General features: G+C 44.6%; 1 protein-coding gene across 9 annotated transcripts in view; it reads left to right on the top strand.

Annotated features, from left to right (window-relative positions):
* The window catches only part of MMD (monocyte to macrophage differentiation associated), a 74,443-nt gene that overhangs the window by 31,087 nt on the left and 20,538 nt on the right, over positions 1-22,818 (top strand). For 4 of the 9 annotated variants that reach the window (XR_014238422.1, XR_014238423.1, XR_014238424.1 and 1 more), the window contains exons 7-8: positions 548-588; positions 11,070-11,107. The exons of 3 other annotated variants lie outside the window; for them this stretch is intronic. The gene's annotated coding sequence lies outside the window, so the exon portion shown is untranslated. Of the gene's footprint in view, positions 1-547; positions 589-733; positions 910-1,814; positions 2,050-11,069; positions 11,108-22,818 lie in introns of those variants that run through there. 2 more of the 9 variants (XR_014238426.1, XR_014238427.1) reach the window with 2 other exon arrangements.

The following is a 22,818-nucleotide window of genomic DNA, read 5'->3' as shown; positions in this document are numbered from 1 at the left end:
GCAGGCTTCTCATTGTGGTAGCTTCTCTTGTTGCGGAGCACAGGCTCTAGGCTCATGGGCTTCAGTAGTTGTGGCATGCAGGCTCAGCGTTGTGGCACACGGGCTTAGTTGCTCCACAGCCTGTGGGATCTTCCTGGATCAGGGATCAAACCCGTGTCCCTGCATTGGCAGGTGGATTCTTAACCACTGCACCACCAGGGAAGTCCCTATTATATAGTTTTCATAGCCAGAATTTTTAATGGCTCCATCATCTTTCCGGACCAGACATGCAGCCAGTTTTGCTTAGTCATTCACCTAATTTGGGGTTTTTAGATTCAGATTTTTCATTACTGTAAACAATGCTGCATGAACAACTTTGCATAAAGCTTTGTCCATGTTTGTGACTGGGTCTTTAAGGTAATAATAAGAAACAAGTTTTAAGTTAATAATAAGAAACAACTGAGTGCTTCCTATGTTTGGAGGACTGGTCCTGTGCTAGTTACATGGATTATCTCACTCTTTACAGAAAACCTCAAGGGTAGATAATTTTATTATCTCCATTTTACAGATTAGGAGACAAGCACAGATGAATGAATTTCCTTGTCCAAGGTAAGTGTTAGTGCCTGACTAAACCCAGGAAGCCTGGAGTCTTAGTGTTTTCATTCTCAGGAGTGTAATCCCTGGGTCAAAGTTTTATTAATGGGTTTACCCAAAGGAAGACCTTTTAAAAATAAAACTCATTCCAAACCTCCAGATTTTTACTTGGCATCTTCAGGTTATGTCTGCTCTTCTCATGTGCCAATTAAATGGAGAGTGGAAGAAGAAAATCTCCAAATGAAACTGACCTCGAGGAAGCAGATTCACCTCCCTCCTTGGGAAGCAAAATAAAGTGTCCCAAGAGGACACAAGGAATGTCTTTAGTCTAACAAGGTTAGAATTACTGCATTCATGTCTTTCTGCTGCTTTTGCTGGTTGGAACAGACAGTGCCAACCTGTTCTTACATTCTGTGCATCTTCCTACATCCCAGTGATGGGTGATTTTTCCAAGAAACAGTGCCACTGTGCAGTGTAGCCATGTGCAAAGGGAGTTTATTCCCTTCAGGGGCCTGTTCAACACAGCAGCACATTCTCATTCTCCTACACAGTTCACTGTCCCTCAGACTAAGTCAAAACATTGGCTAGGCTTCAGGGGGACTTGGGAAACATGCTTTCAGCCTTACCTTATCTCCTGGGAGAGGTCACAGGTCCCCTTGCTGTTCTGTGCCAGGCCAAACTTAGTACACCCAAACAAATGTGGCAGCCACTGAAAGGGTCAGGAAAATTTATCCATCAAAAAGATTTGGTTCTCTTAAAATCATGAGTGTTTTCTGATCTCATCTGCGAGCTGTGTGTTGAGTCAGTGTGGAATCAGCCAGCCTGGGACAGATTGGCCGGTGAACTTAGGCAAGTCCCTCGTGACCTTGGAGCCTCCGTTCCTACATGCAGAAGGGGTCCAGCACGTCCCTCGTGGTGCAGCCCTAGGATGAAATGATACCCCCAAAGTGTCTAGTTCATGCATTCTGGCATGTGACTGGCACTAGACAAATGTTAGCTTCCTTCCCATATGGCTGAGCTTTTAAAATGATTGTAGCCCACCTGCAGAGATTTACATGCAGAAACAACCTGAAGGAACAGTTAGTAGCACTCTTAAAAAGTCTTATGCAGTTTTTAGCTCTTAAAAATGTACGGAAGTGTGGCCAAAGCTACACGGAGGCATGTGGTCACCCCTGGCTTTCTAATGATTTTGTGCCCTCTGTAACAAATGTTCTTTCAATATTCAATATTTCTTGAAACAGACGCTGAACACTATGTGGACAAAGGGTGGACAAGGAAGGCTGGGCAGTTCTACTTCTGTGCACAGAGAGGATGCTTCCTCCACTTAGTCAACCCAAAGGCGCCTAGTTAACTGGGCCCACACTCTTGGACAGCAATGTGGTCACTGTCTGTTGTTACCTGAGCGTGCCACTTGGGAGGCTCACCTACCAGGTGCACCTTCGTTGGCTTGTTAAAGAATTACTTCTAACTACAGTGCTACAATGTCTCCTCCATCTTGTTTCTTTCCCAGTGAAGTTGCACATTCATTCGTCAAATATTTAATGGGTGTCCAGTCTGTGCTAGGGACTGATCCACCACTGGGGATGCTATAAAAAGACAAAACCCCTGCCTGTCACTCAGGCCAGATGATCCCCTGGCTCCACTCCCTTATCTGGTTCCGAGGCCTTGGTGGGGTTTTGCTGACCTGTTTTTGGCACTTTCCAGATGAATGTAGCCAGTGAACACGACAGTGTGAACAGGCAAGTAGAAAGTGATGCTGGTTTAACTAGCTTTTCAACAGGGGTGCCTTGCTTGGTTCAATAGGTTTGCATCTGCTGGGCCGGGTTCGAATCCCCTGTCTGAAAATCAGTTCTTGCTTTGGAAGAGCACTGAAAGCAGCTTATGCTTTAGAGGAACCCTGTGTGAACTCTACCCTCAGATGTGTGACCCCTGAGAGGGAGCGAGCCACCTTGCACCCCAGAAGCTCGTAAGTTCAAGTGTGTCAGGGTGCCTTTGAAGCAGGCTTTCCCCAGCCTCCCAGGCAAAGGGTGAGGAGTGAGAAACACCTGACCAGCGAGATGTTTCTCTGGGTGTTGACAGTGCCTGGGCTGCCTGTAGCCCCCCATTGTTCACCCCAGTCCTGGGGTGCATCAGACATGTGTCAGTGGCTGGGGAGACAGTACCAAATAAGGTAAGTCTGTGCCCTCCAGGCTGCCACATTCTCCTAGGGAGGTCAAGGGAACAAACTAGCAATTATAATGCAACCTAATCAGTGTTTATATTGGCTGCTATTACTGGAGGAGTGATTAACTCTACCCAGGGGAGCCCAAAGTCCTCCCTGTAGAGGCAATTTCAGCTGAGACTTGAAGGGTGTGTGAAGAATTACTAGGGAGACGAGAAGTGAAGGGGCAGTGGGTAGAGACAGGGTGGGGGAAGACAACATTCCAAGCATAGGAACAGCAAGTGCAGGGGCGCCTGGCAGCTGAAAGCAGGGCAAGTTTCAGGAACAGCATGGGGTACACTTGGGAAACGGCCGCATAGGGTGTCTGGAGGGAAGACGATGATAACATAGTAGTAACAGCTTATATGGATTGAGTGCCAACTAAGGGCCTGTTATACATGATCTCTCTGGAGAGGGGAGAGAGAGAGAGAGAGAGAGAGAGGGAGACTGACTCATCTGTTCTTTTGGAGAGCGAGGAAGATGATCCCATACTCACGTGGATTTTTCTGCCACAAACTCTGAATCCTAGACGGGTTTCTTTTTTCCAGTATTTCTGGGCTTCCTTTTCCTTTTTTTTAACCTCTCCTAAGCACATAACACCATAGAATTCTTATGGGAGGCAAATATTCCACGGTTCATCTGAGCTAACTCCTGGGTTACTGTATAAAATTTGAAATAACGCATGGTAAAATACATTATGAGTTGGTTGGATGGGTCTTCCAACACTGGGGACTGTTATCCTTTGCTGTTGACATCGATAATCAAGATTTGAGGCTATTATGGAGACCATCATCCAGGTATCCAATTCATTCAACAAAGAATGAGCCCCTCCTACGTGCCAGATGCTGTTCCAGGTGCTGGGGATACAACAGTGAACAAAACAGACACAAATTCCTGCCTCATGGGACTGACATTCTCCTGGGGGGGAAACAGACTATAAATAAAATGTATAAGTAAAACACTCAGCGTGTTAGATGGTGATAAGTGCTATGGAGCAAAATCAATAGGAAAGAGGCAGGGGGAGTGCGAGGGCAGGGGTGGACTTACGTTCACAGACGGGCCCGGGAAGGCTTCTCTGAGAAGGGGAGATTGAGTAAAGACCTTCGGGGGCCATGATTCCTGCTGGGAAAGGCATTCCTGGGAAGGCCTGAGGGTGGAGTGTGCCAGGCACAGAAGGAGGCCTGTAAGGAGCATTTTGAGCAAGGGAAGAGCAGTTCTGGAGATGAGGTCAGAGAAGCTGATAAAAACTATCATCTCCTTTGACCAAACTTGTCAGCCTCCTGAGTCCTCTTTCTGAATAGTCCCTGACCTTGGGCTCTGTCCTTGGCTCATTTAGTCCAGTTTTAGCAAGAATCCTGCTGGGTCAGTTCAGTAGAAAATCTCCCACCCTTGATAGCTAATGAAATTCCTCATCCCCCAACCATTGATATCTTAGTAATTTTCCATCCTCTGACCACCCCCCCTCCCCCACCCCCCCCCTGGTCTTTGGGCTATAACTCCTCACTTGTCGTATTGAGTTGAGTCTCCTTACTCCAAAACCCCACTGCAGTAGCCCCTGAATGAAGTCTGACTTCCCATCTTTAACAAGTGTCATGGATAATTTTTTCTTTAATAGGGGAACGGAATGACGGATACATAGGGCCTTGGAAGCCACTGTAAGGTCCCCGGGTGCATGTGAGGGGTTGTTATTAGTGATGGAATTCCTCGTGGGATCATCCACACCTCAGGGTTAGAGAGATCCCAAAGCTGGGTTCTGCATAATGAATTGAGTTCTGGCTCCTACATAGCAGAAAGGACATGGGCAAATCCCTGAGTTTTGGTTTGTTTATCTTTAAAATGCAGATTTTAGTAATAAGACCAACCTCAGAGGATAGTGAAACACGGTAAAAGTATTCATTTAAAAACAAGCACCAATCTTAGAGATAAAAAGTGGTCCTGTGTATTTCCTCCCAAGCAGCCTTGAACTGTCTAATTGTTTAGGAGGGAGATTTGCAGCTAAGTCATGGAGGGAGCTGAACTTCCTCCCCTACAAGTACCCCCACCTCCACCCCTCCCAGGCTTATCTTTGCTCCTGAAAAAGAAAGCTGCTTTGTGCAGGGTCTCCACCTCTCTTCTGCCCATTGATTTAACTTGTCCATGTGGAGGCCTCAGTGGTGGAAATCTACTCTGTATCTGGCCCAAGCCTATCTTTATTCTTTATCAGCTTTAGGAACTTGAGCCAGTGAGAGATGAAAGGCTGGCTCTTCAGAGATCTGTTTTGGGGGCTGTGACCTGGCCAGTGGAGAGGAAAGATGAATAAGTGACTTGACTCAGCCTTGATGTCCTCAGTTTGAAAGGGAAGATTTTGCTGTCACTTCACCGGGCTATGGTGAGATTATTTGCATGAAATGTCCAACACAGGACCTGACAATCACTAGGTGCCGAATTCCATTTCCAACTGCTCTTCCTCATCAGAGGTGCTCTGGAGAATGTGAAATAGCTCTTGGCTAGGATCTTGTCTAGGAACTAGGGTAAGGCAGATGGCTCTCCTCCCCAGCTCCTCTCATCCCACGTTAGTGAAGGGTGGCCCTCCTCCTAGCTAAGGCTCTTCCTCAAGCCCATCAGCTATGGGGCCCATGCTCTACCAACCACGCCCCTCATTTTTCGCCTTCATCAGACTTGCCCTCCCTAGGAACCTGACAGCACTGTCCACTCTCCCTTCTGAAATCTGCCCTGTCCTCCCTGGCATGCTGTCTCGTGGTTCCCCCCTGCATTTTTGGACTCTCTTTCTCAATCTTCTTTCCTGGATCGTCCTGCTCTATTTGACCTAAAATGTTGGTTTCCTGGGGTCCTCTTCAGCCCTCCTGCTTCCTCTCTTCCCTTACTCAGCCTCAGTGATCTCACTGACGCCCATGGTGAGGGTCTCTAGTCTCAAACACTCTTGTCTTCCAAATCCTCAAACCTATTTGCATACTGGCTATTTCCACATAGATGTCCCATACTCACCTCAATCTTTTCAAAGCTAAATAAATCATCTTTCTCCCAAACCTGATTCTCCTCCTGTGTGTCCTGTGTGCCAGCAGTCTGATCATCTACAGTCACCTAAGCCAGGGACGCTGAAAGATCAGCTTCTCTGTACACCAGTGCTGAATCAAATCTCGGAGACAGAGTTGTGGGTGAAGTAGAAAAGGATAGCTTTATTACTTTGCCAGGCAAAGGGGGACACAGCAGGCTCCTGCCTCAAAAAACTATGTATCCCAACTTGGAGAGGATAGTGAGAAGTTTTAAAGTAATGGTTCAAAGAGGGTGCTATCAGCTCGTGGACATTCTTCTGATGGGCTGGTGGTGAGGTAAGTAGCAGTCAGCATCATCAACCTTCAGGTTCCAGCTGGCCTGGGGTCTACATGTTTGTCGGCAGCATACCATCGTTAATCGTTAACTTCTCCCACCTGTAAAGGCTTTCAGTATCTGCAAAATAGCTCAAAGATATTGTTGTGTGTATCTGTTGATGGGGAACCAGTACCTTGCCCCAAGGCTGCACTATTTTTTCTCTTGACTGTTTGTTTCTCCCTGGTCTCACATCCCATCCCTTCCCTAATGAACAACTGCTTGAACCTGCCCATTGGAACACAGGGAAGGTCATGGAGGCTGAATGAAGGTAATCAAAGAAATGGGGACACAGGAAGGCTTTGTGCCCAGGAGCCCCACAGGGCCCTGCTCGGTGTCACCAGGAATCTGGGAGCCACTCTAGACTTTCCCTCCCTCACATCTGTCCCCCACATTCCATCAGTTCCCGAGTCTCATACCCTCCGCTCAGATCTCTCTCTCCAACCCTCCCCTCCTCCACCAGCACTAGCTGAGTGGAGGCCCTTATCCATTCTCAGCTGGTTCATGGTGAAAGCTCCCAACAGGTCTCTCTGCCACCCACCCCACTCCTTCAATCTCACACGTCTCTATTCTAATCTCCACATTTCTGCCAGAGCATTCTTTCTAAAATGAGAATCTGACTCAATTCCCCAAAGTAGTTCCCCATGTCCTTCAGGATAAGCCTAGTGCTGGATCTGGCACCTACTTACCTACTTACTCATCTCTCCTGCCACTCCACAGGTACCCTCCAGCCACTCAGAATGCTTGCTGTTCCTCAACTATGCCACTGCTATATCATGCCTTCATGGCTTTGCACATGCTGTGCCCTCTTCTTAGAATGCCCTCCCTCCCTGCACCTTCACCTTCATCCATCCACATGATAAATTCCTACTTAGGCTTCAAGTCCAAGTGTTACCTCCTCCTGAAAGTCTTTTCTGACTCCACTGGGCTTAGAAAGTGCTCCTCCTTCACAGTCACCAGAGGCATTCCCCTATGATAGTTATTAATCACACCATATGGTTCTCATCTGTTTCCCACAACAGACCTCAAGGTAAAGGAAGGTTTCTAATCTTGGTACACCTGATCCTTAAGAAGTTCTCAACACATAGGAGCTACTTGGAACATACATTGAATAAGCAAATGAATGAACGATTAAATGAAGACTTGATGGTCAGTGGCACTGAAGGGAACATTTATTGAAAGAACATCAGTAACACTGAGAAGACAAGAAGCTGGGAGACCAGGCTGTCAGATGAGCCATCAGCACGTGTACTGAAGTCTTTGAAAGTGAAAGCAAAGAGAGACAAGTCTTGAGCCACGCTTAATCCCAGATGACCTTCCTCCCCCCACTCAGTATCTATCTGGGCCACATCTCTCTTCTGTTTTGCAAAGCTAAGCCTGAGCAAACAAATTTAAGGAGGTAAAAAAAAAAAAAAAAAAAAAATAGTAGTATTGCAATGTTGAATTAAAATGATCCCATTCCTCGAGAAGATCTGCCCTTTGAGACTATGATCTGCACTTTGAGATTTTGATCTGCCCCTTAGCATGGATAATCAAGGACAGACCACATCTCTTTCTCAGGACACTCTGCTTCCTGAAGCATCAGCGCAAATTCATAACACCTTATGGGGTGAAAGCTGTGTCCAACCAACCAAATCAACCAGGAGGCATCCAGCTTCCAAAGCTCTGAGGTCCCATTCCAGACAGGTCAATCAATAAGGTCCTTTCAGATTTAATTCCAGGGCAGCAGAGGCTACCAGAGCCCTGGACTCTAGTAACCCACAAACCCAGGTGAGTTCAAGGAATGCTCTAATAATAATGTCTCCCAGCTTAAGACATTCTACTTTGGAAATTTTCCAAGAGCCTTCATGGCTATCACCCCGCTTTCTTTTTCAGTTTTCTTGGGAGGCCATTTGGTGGCAAATAACATAATTCCTATGCTACAGTTGAAGAAAGTGAACCTCTTAGGAGGGAAATAATAACCCAAGATCACACAGTGAAACGGACATCAAACCAGGACCTGCACCTGGGCAGAAATACCTTCTGAAAGTCTGCTTCACCAAGTCTTCTATGAAGCATCAGCTGCTCTTTATTTAAGTCTGGGGGAAAATTAAATTTGGGAATAGAAGCATAATTAAAGGATCTGGCAAGGGAATATAAAACCCGGAGGGAACAACTCATTCCTCTGTGCCTTTTTTTTAGCTGCTTGAGCACACGTATGATTTTTTCTTATTTCTTATTCCCAAATGTTCTTTTTTTTTTTTTTTTTAAATAAGTGAAATCTTAAATCACTGAAGCCCAAACCCTTCAGCACCTGACTTTCTTGGGGCCTGACCTTCCCTTGATTCTCTCTGCTGAGGGCTGTCCAAGCCACTCAGCCCTATCCTTTCAATTTTTAAAATTTTTCATTATGGAAAATTACATATGTATACAAAAGTACACAGCAACTCAACTCTAAACAGAAAGACAAATAGTGCAAAATAAAAAACCTAGGCCTAAGTATGTATTTTCATCTCAGGAAATCATTAGCCCATTTTTCTTCAACTACACTGAGGCAGCATGAACTCAAGATTTGAAGGGAAATGCCTGCACCCAGCTTTTTCTCTTCTGAACTGCATGGCTTTTGGAAAGTCGCTCTGAGGCTTTGTTTCTTCACTTGCAAAATAGGAGTAATCAAGCCAACCCCACAGAATGGCTATGACAATGAAATGAGATAATGTCTGGGAATATGTTTGGTAAGTTACGAAATGCTCTTAAACTGCGAAGAGCTATTATTAATCTTTTACAGGGCCCTTGGAGCATCGCCAAGGTGTATGCAAAAGTGTAGTTAATGTGCTCAGGAACGTAGACAGAGGTTTGTGGGACAGCAGCTCTGTCTGCCATGCCCCCCTCTGTTTGGACTTGGTCCTGAACCGGTCATCTCATGCCATTTTGCTTTTCACCCATTTGACTACCAACCTTGCTGCCCACTACTTCTTTTCCTTCTCACTTCAAGGATAATTTGTCCATCAGTCTTGTCTTCCCAACTTTACCTAGGTTTCTCTTGTCCGCAGTTCTGTTTTTCCACCCAGACTAGACCAACTCAGATTGCCTTTGTTTAGAAAGACCTCTTCTGGGACTTCCCTGGTGGTCCAGTAGTTAAGACTCCGTGCTTCCACTACAGGGGGCATGGGTTTGATCCCTGGTCAGGGAACTAAGATCCCACATGCTGCGCAGCATGGCCAAAAAAAAAAAAAAAAAGTTAGAAAGATCTCTTCCAAGTGGCACCTGTGATCCTCATATTCCAGTGATATTCTGATTGGCAGTACCTCCCCCCAGTCAGTAGTCATGACCCAGGCAGCAAGCATCGTGAGCTTAGAAAGGATGGCAGGGAAGGAAAACCCCTTTTGCACACTCAGCCTCTCTCCTGTGTGTTGAGGAGGGACCCCAATCTGCTTAGAAGGTGGTTTAGGGACCAGTGGTGAACAAGATGAAATCTATGACCTCATGAAGCTTATATTCCAGAAAGGGAGCTGACTATAAATGAGTAAACATACAAATAAATAATAAGCAAAATGAAAAATAAATAATAGTTCAAATTGTGAAAGAGATAATGCAGAGAGACTGGAGCAAGAGACTGGAGGTAGGGGCGGCTAATTAATATAGGATGGCCAAGGTCATGAGTTGTGGCTTTAGTTTTGTAAGTGCCCTCCCCACCCTGCCTCATCATGAACAAGGAAGCTAAGAGCTCCACTAGCTGCTGGCAGCCATCCCCTACCCTAAAAGGAGCTAGTTATAGGATAACGCCAACACTATAGATAACAGAAAAAGGAAAAATTGTATCCTTGGTGCTGTGGTTAAGCCACTGCATCATTGAACCCTGAAACCCACCTAACTCTGGACATCCTAGTTAGGTGAGCCAACAGCTTGTCCAGGACATTTTGATTTGGGTTTTCAATGCCCAACAACCAAAGTCATCATGACTAATGAATGCCTCTTGTGTGTTATAATCCCCATACAAGCAGCTTATCCATCCAGCCATGTGCAGCTCTTCAAAGCCATGAAGATTCTGACAAACCTGAGTTTCTCCACTTCTTACTTTTCCAGGGCTGCCATTACCCAGGTAAGGCACTTCTTCACATGCCTGATATATTAATGATACTTGACAAATGTCTGTGGGGATGAATTGAGTGAATAAGCCAGAGCGCTGCTTAAAAAAGGATGAGACACAGGAAGCCCTAGTCTCCCAAAACCAAAGATGTTCCAAAATAAAACGTCACAGCCCTTTCTAGGTCACAGAAAGCTTTCACATACCTTCTACCATTTAACCTTGTACTACCCCTGGGGCCATCATTATCGTCAGTTTATGGATAAAGAAGTAAGGAATGAGAAAGGTCAAGTCAAGGAGCATGGCGATCAGGTGATACTCAAAGGTACTCTGACTCCCAGTCTCCCACTCTTTTCTGGATTCTGAAAATAAGCTGGTTCATGAAGTATATATTCAGGCTCCAGGAACAACCAAAGAGATGTTCATAGCCTTATTGACCTCGGAGAGCAAAGATTCTGGAGATGATGGTGTGGAAAATGTGTTTATCCAGAATCAGCCAGGCACGGAGGGACCACATGCTTGTGACAGGAACACAAGAGCTCTTTTCTGTGTTACTTCAACCAAAGCTGACTGAATCCCTCTTGACTCATGGGAAAGTAGGATAAAGGTTTATACAGCAGCTGCCTCCCACCCCCACCCTAATGATGCCAGCAATAAGTTTACAACAGTTTTTTTCATTGTGCAATTCATCTTTTATTTTTTGGCTGTACCGTACAACATGTGGATCGAACCCATGCCCCCTGCAGTGGAAGCACGGGGTCTTAACCACTGGACTGCCAGAGAAGTCCCAATTAATCTTCTTAAAAAATTCATTTCTACAAATGACCCAATTTCGTTCCTTTTTTTTTTTTTTTTTTTCTGTAGAGACGTGGATGGAGCTAGAGACTGTCATACAGAGTGAAGTAAGGCAGAAAGAGAAAAACAAATATCGTATATTAACACATATAGGTGGAACCTAGAAAATGGTACAGATGAACTGGTTTGCAGGGCAGAAATAGAGACACAGATGTAGAGAACAAACGTATGGACACCAAGGGGGGAAAGTGGCGGGGGTGGTGTTGGTGCGATGAATTGGGAGATTGGGATTAATGTCATTTATTTTTAACAACAAAAAAAAATTCATTTCCCATAAGCTTTTAATTTTAGAATCATTTGAGATTTACAGAAAAGTTGCGACAATAGTATCGAGTTCCCATGTACCTCCACACCCAGTTTCTCCTATTGTTAACATCTTACACTAAGATGGTATATTAGTCACAATTAATGAATCAAAATTGATAAATTATTATGAACTAAAGTCTATACTTATTCAGATTTCCCCAGTTTTTATCTAATGCCCTTTATCTGCTCCAGGATCCCATCCAAGATACATTTAGTCATCATGTCTCTTCAGGCTCCTCTTGGCTGTGACAGTTTCTCAGACTTCCCTTGTTTGTCATGACCTTGAGAGTTCCGAGGAGGACTAGTCGGGTATCTGTAGAATGTTCCTCACCTGGGATTTGTCTCATGTCTCTCTCATGATTAGACAGGGTTATGGGTTTTGAGAGGGAGATCAACGGAGGTGAAGTGCCGTTCTCATCACGTCATACCAGGGGTGCCTACTATCCACATGACCTACCACTGCTGACGCTGGCCTGGGTCACCTGGCTGAGACAGTGCCTGTCGGCTTTCTCCACTGTCAAGTTACCCTTTTTCCTCTCTTTCCACACTGTGCTCTTAGGAAGGAAGTCACCATGCACAGCCACACTAAGGAGCGGGGAGTTTGCTCCCCGTCCTTGAGGACAGAATATCTACATCAATTATCTGGAATTCTTCTGCAGGGAAAGTTAGCTATTCTCTCCCATTTACTTATTCAATCCTTTGTTTCTATCACTATAGACTCATGGATATAATCCAATACTACTTTATTTTAATTGCTCAGATTGTTCGGGTTTTGGCCATTTGGAACTCTTTCCATTGGCTGAATATACATTCTGGTGTCTTTTTACCTAAGAGCAATGAAGCAAAGAACCAGAAGAACAGAGGTTCCCCCCCCCACCCCCCCCACCCCCACTCCACCTCTACCACAGGTTTCTGTGTTGTTTTGGTCAAATCTCAACATGTCTCTCTTTTTTCTTCACCTGTACAGTGAAGTTAACACAATCCTCTCCCCTTTACCTCTACTATGGCTGTGAAGCAAAAGTGAGACAGTAGGTAGGAAAGGACTCTAGAAAATTAAAAACAAACCATGCAAATACATTTTAAATCTCCTTTCCCCTCCTAACTCACTCTGTAAAGCTTCACAATTTAAGCACTCGATAAATATTTTCTGAGTGAATGAATGAGTGAGCAAATGAAAGAATGCACACACACTTCCTGAGCTGTGACAGTAGGTGAGCAAATGGAAAAGACACGACACAGCCCAGGTGTGCCAGGCAAACATACCTCCACCTCATCTCATTTCAGAGCAAACTTCTCAGTTGGACCTCTGATGTGCAGACCCTGGGCTTGGGGAGAGCAGGGGTGCACGAGACACAAAACATGCCATGAAGGAGTTTACAATCTAGCAGGGATCCAGGCACACAAACAACTGTCCACAGAGGATGTGATATATCTCATGGATGCCAGAAACACATCTCTACTTTGCTATCTTCTGTAACTTGACTTCATCTCTATAAAAGTCTCCATCCCCCGCCTCACCCACTTCTGACTGAATTCTTAGTCAAGCCAACTCCAGGCTGTCCCAGTCAATCCCGTGTTTTCTACTTTTCCTTCCTAGCACTTCCTAGGACTGCGTCTGAGTTCTAAGCATCATATGCTGAGTGGGCATTAGAGGTTGGGGAGGCATCAGATGCCTGGGCGGCACCTGTCACTATTGTGCTGGCCTCCACCTGATCCTCAGGTGTGGTTTCCTGACCATCTACTTCATTGTGACGCAGACACCATCAGGGTCTACCAGGTGGCTGTCTCTCATAATCCTTCTTGGACACACAAGGAAATTTAGAATTCTCCCACGCTCCTGTGGAGCCTAGGAAACTATGAGTGGCTGCTTTGGACTCTCTCTACTCTCAGCCTCTGGCATAATAATCTCTACCTACTGCTCTCAGGCCACAGAGGTGTAAGGAACACCTGCACGCTGGGTCCCAGGCCCAGGGCAGGGCTCCCCTACTCCTGGATATTCACACTCACCTGGGGACATTCATCTCACCCCCCTTGAAGCTGACTCTGGGGAGGGGGGGTGGTGGTCCCTTCTCGGGTACACTCACCATCTGCTTTCTTGTTTTCCTTCCAACCCTCTAACGTTCTTCCCCTTGGGAGATGGAGATGGGCAGAGGGAACCCAGCTCAGCAAGTATCCTGAGCTAAATCACTACAGTTTACACCTGGATTATGATGGTGATCTTAACACCCAGTAATTTGACAATGTTGTTCTTGCTTTTTAGTCCCACCTTGAACTCCAGAGACCTTTTATGTAGCGGCCTGTGTACAGAAAGATCTCAAGACGGTAAAAGAAGGTTTGGAGGGGGAAAAGCCAGACGTAGTAGTTGGGTAACACCCAACACCAATGAGAGTGCAAAGTGGCATCTTCTCCCTCTAGGAACATAATGTGATGAAGAAACAGGACGAGGCAGCCCATGTCTTCATCCACACTTCATACACACACTTCACTCCTCACCTGCTTCCCCAGGCTGTGTAGACTCCTGCATAAAGGAGGTGTTTCCTCTCTTCTCGTCTGTGTTGGTGACCTTCTGAGGTTAAATGATAATAGAACCTTAGGTGTGCTTTACTCAGCGTAGTCTACCAAGCATTTTACATCCTTTAGTGCATTAGGTTATCACATCCCCATTTTACAGAAAAGGACACCAAGGTTCAGAGAGGTTAAGGGATTTGGTCTGGGCAAACCAGAGAAAGATAACAATCATCAGAGCTTACAGTCTTCTGTTTCTAAATCCTTTGTGAAGGGTACACTCAAAGGTGTGCCTCATCACCTTGGAGTAAGAACAAATGGCAAAGTGAAAAGCCCAGTGCTTGCTTTGGCAGCACATATGCTAAAATTGGAACAATACAGAGAAGATTAGCATGGCTCCTGTGCAAGGATGACACGCAAATTCGTGAAGCGTTCCATACTTTTAAGACCTAAATGTAAGGCCAGACACTATAAAACTCTTAGAGGAAAACATAGGCAGAACACTCTATGACATAAATCACAGCAAGATCCTTTTTGACCCACCTCCTAGAGAAATGGAAATAAAAACAAAAATAAACAAATGGGACCTAATGAAACTTAAAATCTTTTGCACAGCAAAGGAAACCATAAACAAGACAAAAAGACAACCCTCAGAATGGGAGAAAATATTTGCAAATGAGGAAACTGACAAAGGATTAATCTCCAAAATATACAAGCAGCTCATGCAGCTCAATATCAAAAAACAAACAACCCAAATCAAAAATGTGCAGAAGACCTAAATAGACATTTCTCCAAAGAAGATATACAGATTGCCAACAAACACATGAAAGGCTGCTCAACCTCACTAATCATTAGAGAAATGCAAATCAAAACTACAATGAGGTATCACCTCACACTGGTCAGAATGGCCATCATCAAAAAATCTAGAAACAATAAATGCTGGAGAGGGTGTGGAGAAAAGGGAACACTCTTGCACTGTTGGTGGGAATGTAAATTGATACAGCCACTATGGAGAACAGTATTGGAGGTTCCTTAAAAAATTAAAAATAGAACTACCATACGACCCAGCAATCCCACTACTGGGCATATACCCTGAGAAAACCATAATTCAAAAAGAGTCATGTACCACAATGTTTATCGCAGCTCTATTCACAATAGCCAGGACATGGAAGCAACCTAGATGTCCATCGACAGATGAATGGATAAAGAAGATGTGGCACATATGTACAATGGAATATTACTCAGCCATAAAAAGAAACGAAATTGAGTTATTTGTAGTGAGGTGGATGGACCTAGAGTCTGTCACACGGAGTGAAGTAAGTCAGAAAGAGAAAAACAAATACCGTATGCTAACACATATATATGGAATCTAAAAAAAAAAAAAAAAAAAGGTTCTGTAGAACCTAGGGGTGGGACAGGATAAAGGCCAGGTGTAGAGAATGGACTTGAGGACACGGGCTGGGGGAAGGGTAAACTGGGACGAAGTGAGAGAGTGGCATTGACATATATACACTAACAAATGTAAAATAGACAGCTAGTGGGAAGCAGCTGTATAGCACAGGGGGATCAGCTCGGTGCTTTGTGTCCACCTAGAGGGGTGGGATAGGGAGAGTGAGAGGGAGGGAGATGCAAGCGGGAAGAGCTATGGGGATATATGTATATGATCCACTTTGTTATACAGCAGAAACTAACACAACATTGTAAAGCAATTATACTCCAGTAAAGATGTTAAAAAAAAAAAAAAAGCCTATCTCTTTCCTTCAGCTTTGGGGAAATTGCCATGATGTGACAATTACAAGATCACTACTTCTTCAGTGACAGTGAACTGCTGCCCTTCAGGTCCATGGAGGGGAGTATGTGATAACAAAAGGGCGCAAATTTGGGTTTTAATCGTGTTCATTCAACAACATTTATTAATGTCTATTAGTGATGGTGTTCTAGGTGCTAGGGATAAAAAAGATGAATAACAAGATTTTAGGAGTTCACTCCCTAGTAACAAGGGACACATACACATGTATATATATAACTGAATCACTTTGCTGTGCACCTGAAACTAACACAACATTGTTACTCTACTCCAATATAAAATAAAAAATTTTTTTAAATCTTAAAAAAAAAGAGACACGTGAACAAATAAATAAAATTCAATCTTCATGTGAGTCTTAGAGGTTGATATACAGTTCAGGTCAACTCAGAGAAGGATTGGTCAATCCTGGGGAGGAGAGGTGGGAGGCTTAATAGAGGAGGTGCCTCTTGGGCTGACTCTAAAACATGAGTGGGTTTGGCCATGTGAAGAAGGAGATGAGGGACAGGACAGTGGAGGGAGAGGAGGTTTCATGGGGGAAGGTCCTGAGGCAGGAAATGACATGAAATATCTCAGGAAATGTGCTTCCCTGTAATGAATCACTCTGTGCAGCAGGGATGCGACAGGGATGAGACTGGAGACCAGGGGAAGAAGCCAGGTCCTGGAGGGAGGGCTGAGGGTTAGGATTTTGTCCTTTAAGCCATGCTGACCGACACGGTAGCACAACCACACGTGACTATAGAGCGTTTGAAATGTGGTAGCGTGACTGAGAAGTTAATTTTTAATTTTAATTCATTTAAATTTTAAAGGTGTTAATTCAATTGTTGAAAAACGCTTAAGTATGTTTGGAGCAACTTGGATAAGTACAACTACTCTTTCAACTCACTTGTAAATTTTATGAAATCTAAATATAAATTGAGTATTTTCAATGAAAATTTAACATCTGAATTGAGATACACCTGTAAGTGTAAAAATATATACCAGATTTCAATGATTTGGCGTGAAAAAAAGGATGTAAGATATCTCATTAATGACTCTCATATTGTTTAGATGTTGAAATAATATTTTTGATATATTTGATTTAATAATATATTATTTAAATTAATTTCTTTTGGAGACTTCCCTGGCGGTCCAGTGCAGTGGTTAAGACTCCCTGCTTCCACTGCAGGGAACACGGGTTCGATTCCTTATCGGGGAACTAAGATCCCTCATGCCGCATGGCCAAAAAAATAAAAGAAAAAAGGAAAAAAATTAATTTCTTTTTTTTTTAATTAAAAATTTTTCTAGTAGCCACATAAAACGATTACATATGAGCCTGCATTATATTTCCTTGGGGACGGTGCCACTTAGGCACTGGGGGAACACTGAAGAATTTTATGTAGGGTAGAGACATGATCAGATTTGCATTTGGAGGGAACATTCTGGCAGGAAAGGAGAGGAAGCGTGGAGGGATCTAAGGCTGGAGAAAGGTACACGGTTAGGAAATGATTGCAATAGTTCAGCTGTGAGAAGAGGAGGGCCTGACTTAGGAGCTTTAGGAATGGAGAAATTAGAGAGATAATAAGGAAGGTCAATTTAGAGCGTCATCAGAATCACCTGGAGGGCTGGTTACACCACAGATTGCTGGGTCCCAGCCCCAAAGATGCTGGTTCTGAATGAGGATGGAGTCCAAGCATCTTTATTTCTAACTAGTTTCCAGATGCTCTTGCTGCTGGTGATCTGGAGACCTTACTCCGAGAATCGACCCTCTACAGGACTTGGCCACCAATAGGATAACAGGAAGAGAGAGAGAGGGAGTGCGAGAATTCTGTGAACTGCAGGTTTCTGCCACAGCTGTCTGGGTACATGGAAACTAGAAGAGGTGATGCTTGTTTGGGACAAAATGGTATGGGTTCAGTTTGGGATCTATTAAGTTTGAGGTCCCTTAGGGACACCCAGGAGGAGACACCTCATGAGTAACTGGATATAAGTGGGCTGGAACTCAGGAAAGAGACTGAACTGTAATTAAAGATTTAGAAGTCCTCAGAATAGAGTTGGCAGTTAAAGCCCTAAGCATGAGTGAGGTTGCACAGAGAGACAGTGGCAAAGGAGAAGGGAAAACCCAAGGGCAGATTCCCGTAGTTGGAGCTATGTTTTGATCAAAGTCAGCAGTGTTCAAGAAAGATAAGATAGGTATGAATTTCCACTTGCCACTTTCAACTGTATGCCTCTTGTGTTTGATCATAGTGACCCAAGCTTAGGAAATAGTTTCAAAGAACTTTAAAATTCTTCAGAAGATTCTAATCAAAGGTTAGTTATGCTTCACCAATGACATGACAGGCATCAAATAAAACCTTTTATTTATGAATTTCATCATTAATAAAATAGTCTTGGCCAAGACTCTCCTAAGCTTCAGTTTCTTCATGCATTAAGCTGGGCTGCTGATTACCTTTCTCACAGAGTTTCTGGAAAAATGGGCATAATGTATGTCAAGCACAGCACCTAACTGACACACAGGAGCATCTCACTACGGGTGGTAATTACCATTATTTCTGCAAGAACACCTTCTAGACCAGGCTGCATCACTAAGCCTATTTGGTAGGGGCCAAGGAAAGACTCACTTCAAATGGAATTCCAGCCAATGCCAAGAGAGTGATTTAGGATCAACAATAGCAATAATAGTTTCAGTATTACAATTATTGCAATTTTAGAATTCAGAGGGAAAAACAATTCTTTAGAGCAATGTGTGTTCTCCATTGTTTCACTGTGTTTTTATAACAATTGAAGTGGAAGGAAAGTAGCCTTCCTATGTGCTAGGCAAGCTGGATATATTATTCCATTTAATTTATCAATGTAATATCTTTAAATAAGGCCCCAGTGAACGGCTCTAAGTGTTTCTTAGCAAGAGGAAGAGGAACTGGGTCTCTGTGGTCCCAACAAATGCCATTGCTGATCAACAGCTGGGCCATTGCAGAGGGCTTGTTGTCCTGTATTCAGAGCAGCGGATGGCTGGACATAGTTCTGACTCGGCTGTTGGGCAGACCAGACCTGTGTAGACAAGCATTGCCTTTCTCTGGGGCATTTAGTTCAGATGGGTGGTCTGTCTCCACGTCTTCTCTTCCCATTCAGACTCCCCTTCACTGTTGTGCCCATTCTGGTCTGCTTTCTCCCCTCACCACTCCAGAATGGCTCCTCTCTGAGTCCACAGTGATTCCTCTGTCCTCATCCTACTCTGGCTGCTCCCGAGGGGGCAGCATGACCCCCAGAGTTGGCTGTGATCAACGGGGAGTTCTTCTGTGTTTCTCTTTCCCTGGTTTTCTCTATTAGGCTTCTGGCTGCTCTACCACTTTGCTTGTATCATGCAGATATCAGCCTCCTTCACTGCTCTCCACAAAGATCAAGGGTATTTTCAACAACACTCTTAGGCATGGAGTTCTTCACTCTTTATTCCAAATAAACTCAGAGCTGTGGAAGTTTTCCTCCTTATGGCCTGCCTTTCCCACTAGGCAGCACCCCTCTACCACTGCACTGGAGCTGGGCCAGAGACCCTTTTCCCAGAGTGATGTCCTTGCTTTACAAGTGGGTTCTGGGGGAGGGGGATGTGGAAACCGCTTGTCATCTCAGCACAGAATCTCTGCCCTGCAAGTGATCTGGGGTGTGGGCAACCAGGGCCCTAGTACCCTGACTTGCCAAGCCTGGAGCAGAGCTTCCACCCCACAAGTGGGGGGCCAGATGAAAAGAGGGAGGCCTGGTCCTCTTGGAGTGCCTATCTGCAATACGACTTATGCAAAATGGGGCTGGGGGCCAAGAAGCACCAGCATCCTGCCTCTTCTAGGGTCAAACGACAACCCCAGACTGGGATCTCAGGAGAGATGGAGGCCTTGGCTGTACCTGCCCTGGGCAGAACTTCCATAACACGGAGCTAGTGGGGAGGGCAATGGAGCAGAGTGGGGCTCAAACACCACAGACTTTCACGGTTTTTATTGAGATATTATAGATTTTCTTGAATGAATGTTTCTCTTTTGCTGTATGCCCTTAGGACACTTTCCAGAGACTTTCAATGATGACTATTTTAAATAATATTCTCAGTTCGATTGTTATTTTGCTGGGGATAAGGTCTGCCAAGCTTTCTACTCCTTTATTCCAGAAATGCTGCCTCTTAATTCATCTTTATATGCCCACCAAAATGTCTCTTGGCATGTTAGCACAGCCATCAGCAGCACAAGCCCCAGTCTAACCAGCTTGGGTTCAAGTTTTTATTCTGCCGCTTGTTAGCTATGTTGCTAAGAACGAGTTATTAAACCAAGGGCAGCTACCTCAGAGGAGTGTGGTGAGGATGAATGAGCTAAGCCTAGTGTGATATTCGGCTCAGAGTTCGCCACCCACTAAAGGATGGCTGTCACCCTCTCTTGAACTCTGCATGGTGGCAGATTGCCACAAGGGGGCACCAAGAGCCAGGTTAATGATGAACCACCCCAGGGATTCAGTTAGGTCATCCCAATAGTTCCATCTGTAAGCCAACCAGAAGTAGGTATTTTTCCAGACAACAGAAGATGGAAGTGGAAGGCACTTTCTAAACATCACCACACCATTTTCCACAGAAAATAGAAATTCGGGACCTTCCTAAACATCACCAGGTCGCTTCCCCATGGAAATTGAGCTGTGTACAAGGAATTATGCTGTGAAGAGGAAGGTCCTGCATGCAAGGTCGTGTTCTAGGAGTTGGGAGGATGGAAAACTTCCCTTAAAGAACAAATATAATAAGTTAGTATTTACTTATTGAGTGCCTGTCATGCACTAAGTGTTCTAAACAGTGTCAGGCATCACCCCATTCCTTTCATTCTTTTTTTTTTAATTAATTAATTTGTTTGTTTGTTTATTTTTGGCTGTGTTGGGTCTTCACTGCTGCGCGCGGGCTTTCTCTAGTTGGGGCGACCGGGGGATACTCTTCGTTGCAGTGCGAGGGCTTCTCATTACAGTGGTTTCTCTTGTTGTGGAGCACGGGCTTCAGTAGTTGTGGCACGGGGGCTTAGTAGTTGTGGCGCACAGACTTAGTTGCTCTGCGGCATGTGGGATCTTCCTGGACCAGGGACTGGACCCGTGTCCCCTGCATTGGCAGGAGGATTCTAATCCACTGTGCCACCAGGGAAGCCCCCATTCCTTTCATTCCGATTGAAGAGGGCCCAGGGGCTCAGCTGGGGATTTGATTTGTTCAGAGGATGATAAAAAGTCAACAAATATTCTGGATCAGGGGGGAGGTACCTTAATGAAGAAGCACTTAGAATGATTTATTTAGAGTGGGTGCAGGAAAAAAAAGTGGCAAAATCAGGGATGCCCTGGCAATGTTGCAGCAGACCAATGTGATGCCAAACATTGTTACAGCAAAAACTCTTAATAAAGCTGAATTTTAAGAGAAACCCCAGTAGTTAAGAGAAATAAAAATGAAGCTGTTGTTCTGACTGAAACAGGAGTATGGAACCTGGGTCTTCACCTGCTAGGCCTCTTTCTTAGCTTCTTACAGCTCGCAAATGGTGAATTGGCTATAGTTTGTTTTTTTTTTTTAAAGGAATTCCTTTATTTTTATTTATTTACTTATTAATTTATTTTTGGCTGTGTTGGGTCTTTGTTTCTGTGCGAGGGCTTTCTCTAGTTGCAGCGAGCGGCGGCCACTCTTCGTCGCGGTGCGCAGGCCTCTCACTGTTGCGGCCTCTCTTGTTGCGGAGCACAGGCTCCAGACGCGCAGGCTCAGCAGCCGTGGCTCACGGGCCTAGTTGCTCCACGGCATGTGGGATCCTCCCAGACCAGGGCTCGAACCCCTGTCCCCTGCATTGGCAGGCAGATTCTCAACCACTGCGCCACCAGGGAAGCCCTTGGCTATAGTTTTTAAAAATCAAATCAAAGGTTGGGAGAACCTTGGGTGCACCTCTAGGTAGCACAATTTGAAAACACCTGCAATTGTCCAAAGAGTACAGTGAGTGGATGGAGACACAGGATAAAGGATGCCTATGAGGATGAAGAGGATGGAGCGGAAAGGTGAGCAGCACTTATAGCTGCTGCCGGCAGCCTTGCTCGGGCCACGCTGCAGCCTGTGCACATCACTCCCTGCCTCCTTGCCCCACTTCTCCGGCTCCCCTGTATTCTGCCCATTGTCTTACACCAGCACAGGCTCAGGGTCTGAGCCCCCGTTGGCATTAATCTTGGTCTGATCCTTGGTTATAATTCACATTTGCCTCCCCTCCCCAGAGGCAACCCGGCCTGCCCCAGCCCTATAACATTAGAGCCCTAGCATGCACCTAGGAGACCACTACCTTTGCCAGGATTTTCTAGCTCCGGTGAAAATTAGGAAAGAAAAATGAAGGAGACCTAGCAAGTGATCATATATGGAGGCAGAACTACTATATACTGTGTAGGTACTATGTGTATACATATATACTGTGTATAATACTATATACGATGTATATGCATCTACATATATATGCATCTACATATATGTAGATGCATCTACATATATGTTTATGCATTTGGAGGCAGAACTACTACAGGAAGGGAAAAAAGAAACATTACTGATAAGCTAATATTTATTAAGTGGTGGTTATGTACCAGGTACATTGCTAAGTTCATATATGTATTTATATATATATATATTTATATTTATATAAATATAAGGGAGGCAGATAGGAATAGGACAAGTTTACATGCACAAAGGACACTGTTTGTTTTTGATGAGATTCAGGCATTTTTTCGTAATAAATACTCCTCAGATTGTTGCAAGACTTTGGTTAATTTCCAGAGTTCTGAAAATGCTGATTCCGACCATTTTGACCAAATGGTCAGTGTTCTCATTGCTTTGTGGAAGAGCAGAGTTTCAAAGTCTCTATGCTGCCGCTGTGCAGACTGGAAGCCTGGTTGCAGGACTTTCTAAGCAGCAGCATCACATTCTCACTCATACTTGGCTTGTATCATCAAAAGCTGCAGTCTTTTGTCAGGAGCTGCTGGCTGCTCCTTCCTGTATTTGTTTTTAAGGAGGCTTAAGACTTTTCATCTTCACTAATTAAATTTCGTTTTTCTTTATTGTTGTTTTTCCAAGATGTCAAATAATTGTGAATCCTGCATCAGTCAGTGTGCTGTTTAGTTTCATTTAAGTCACGGACAACATCCCTGGCT

Source organism: Balaenoptera borealis, assembly GCF_965194805.1.
Source record: "Balaenoptera borealis genome assembly, chromosome: 20".
NCBI classification, from domain to species: domain Eukaryota; kingdom Metazoa; phylum Chordata; class Mammalia; order Artiodactyla; family Balaenopteridae; genus Balaenoptera; species Balaenoptera borealis.
Note: the sequence above shows the minus strand (reverse complement) of the source record. Positions and strands in the feature narration are given on the sequence as shown.